At 38.4% G+C, this 2503-nt stretch overlaps 1 pseudogene; it reads left to right on the top strand.

Moving 5' to 3' along the window:
- The first annotated feature begins 474 nt into the window (after nt 1-474).
- Nucleotides 475-1268, top strand: LOC122114205 (annotated as a pseudogene).
- The last annotated feature ends 1235 nt before the right edge of the window (nt 1269-2503 follow it).

Consider the following 2503-nt stretch of genomic DNA (forward strand, 5'->3'; position numbering starts at 1 on the left):
ACATACTACCATCTTTGACAAGTGAGCTACAAACAAACCATTGCTCAGGTCCTAGACTTACCACTGGCCACTATTCTCATGCACAGAGAGAAAAAGGGAAGACTTGGAAATTGACCTCATATTGGAACCACAGCATATAGAGGGCTGGTTGAAACTTGTGACTGAAACCAGGTTAAATCTCAATATTTTTGTTAGAGGAGTACTGGAAAGAAAGAAGGATGTGGTATTAAAAAATTAGGAGGAATACTGGTTAAAAGTTCCTAAATTTAAAGGAAGACATAAACTTACAGATTTTGAGACTATAAGAAATCCTAAACAAAATCCAGACAATTCATAATATCATTATCACACTGTTGAAAACTAAAGAAAAGGTAGGGGACTCCAGTGTAAGGCAGGCACAGTGGTGTCTGGTACTGGAGCTGGTACAGCCAACGCTGTCTGGCTGGGAATCTGAGCCAAATCGTCATTGTCACAATGTGGGGCAAAGACTGGATGGAGATCTTCTGTTTGTGAATGACACAGACCATCACAATGCTTGCTTAAAAGGAGCACAGAAAGGTTGAAACTGCCAGAAGGGAAAAAATCTGATGCCTTAACTCTTTGGTTTTTGACAGATCCTAAAAATAAATGAATAAATAAAAGAAACTAAACTGTTGATGGGTGAAGTGGTGAGAGAAGCTGCGTTTTTCACTTGCTGAGGCCAAGTTCATAGCAGGGGACTTCAGTACCACAGTTAATCCAAAATGTAAATAAAGCCCAGGTGAAGATTTGAGGAAAGAAGGATAACTTAACAGGTTTTACCTTACCCAGCATTTAAACATTACCATGAAGGAACTGACAGTTCGGAACTGACAGTTTAGCCAAAGGAGGGGAACAGTTGGCTAAATTAAAGAGGAATTATGCCAAAGCAGTGGAACTACTGGTGGAAGTGGCTTTGCTGAAGGCTTCCTTTGTGACTCTGGATGAAGCCATCAAGATAACCATTGAGCATGTCATCCTTTCCTGGAGTGAACATGCCCTTGCTTCTATCATCAGAGCTGGATGAAAGAGAGCAAGAAGAGCTCTATAGGTTAAAGAAAATACAGGAGAAGAAAAGGACTCTCAAGGAAAAAAAATCTGAAGAGGACTTGGAGCAACTGAGAGCAGCTGGGGAAGTGCCGGAGCCTGCAAACCTGGCTGAAGAGAAGGATGAAAGTCTCTTCGAATCTTGTCGAATCATCTATCCTGTTCTGCTTCTTTTGGAAACTCCAAGACTGGCTCTATATTAATTGAATGTGTAGGTTGGGGGGGGGGGGGGCGTGTGGCTATTTATTTTTTGACCTAAAAAATTCACTAGGTATAAAATTTACCTGGATGTCCTATGGGATTACTTTTGCAGAATCATAATTCAATAACCACATACCATAGTTGAATGAGATTTGTAGAACCTGCCTGGTAATGCACAAGATTTATTCTATACAAGTGTCACACTGTTCTGTTTCCAGCTGTTGTGTGTGATTGGTTTTAACAGGCACTTTAAGAAATAGCTTTAGAAAATATTCGTTGTCTTAGGCTAACTGCTGTACTCATTTGCTGATAGACGTTGGCACTGTTGTTTCAGACTGCGCTAGCCATCTTGTGTTACCATGGTACTTCTCCCTCAAGCTTTGTGGAAACCTTCACTTATTTTTTTCTTGCATGACAGGTCTCTTGTCTCTCATGGAAGCAGTTCTGCCAATTTAAATGTAATTATATTTCAAAAAGTAAAATTATTTGGAAAGAAATCTTTTTTAAAAATATTAACTTACTGCTAAGAATAGTAATGTCCTTATGCTCATATCAGTGACTTACATTGATGTCCAGAAAGCTTTTTCTGCAGATATATTAGGGTAACCTTTTGTTACCTGACCTCCATATCAGTGTTTCACTAAAAGATTTAAGTTGTGACAATTACCCCCCTTGGGGTACTAACAAATGATTGCCATGAAAAAAAAGAGAGAAAAAAGTATGTAAAGCAGTAAGAGATAAGCATGTAACCATGTTACTTTTATAGGGTTATGTGATGCCAATGGCATTTTCATAGTGCTGCAAGAAAATAATCAACCCACAATTCTATATCCAGTAAAAATGACCTTCAACCACATTCTCAGATGAGTGACTACCAAGAGCCTTGATTGTCACAGCACTGTTGCTACAGTTCTTCAGACACTTGGAAAATGGTAGTGAAAGAAAGCCAGAAAATCAGACACAAACCCCAATAGAAACAGGAAATGCTTGAGTAAACATAATATATTATTCTCCTCCCTTTCTGCCTCTGCCTCTTTCTTTCTCTCTCCCATAATGGTGGGAATAGAACTTAGGGCTTTGTACACATTAGGCAAGTACAACTGTTTTCTTAATTTCTTTGAAATGTTTGATGATTAGAAGCAAAACTTATACATTGTTTAGTGGCATTTTAAATGTATGTTGGTATAATTAGTAACACAAGTACCACAAAAAGGAGGAAAGATAAAGGAACCTATAT

The sequence above is a fragment of the Dipodomys spectabilis genome, unplaced genomic scaffold, assembly GCF_019054845.1.
Source record: "Dipodomys spectabilis isolate Male_0828 unplaced genomic scaffold, ASM1905484v1 ptg000107l, whole genome shotgun sequence".
Classification (NCBI taxonomy): domain Eukaryota; kingdom Metazoa; phylum Chordata; class Mammalia; order Rodentia; family Heteromyidae; genus Dipodomys; species Dipodomys spectabilis.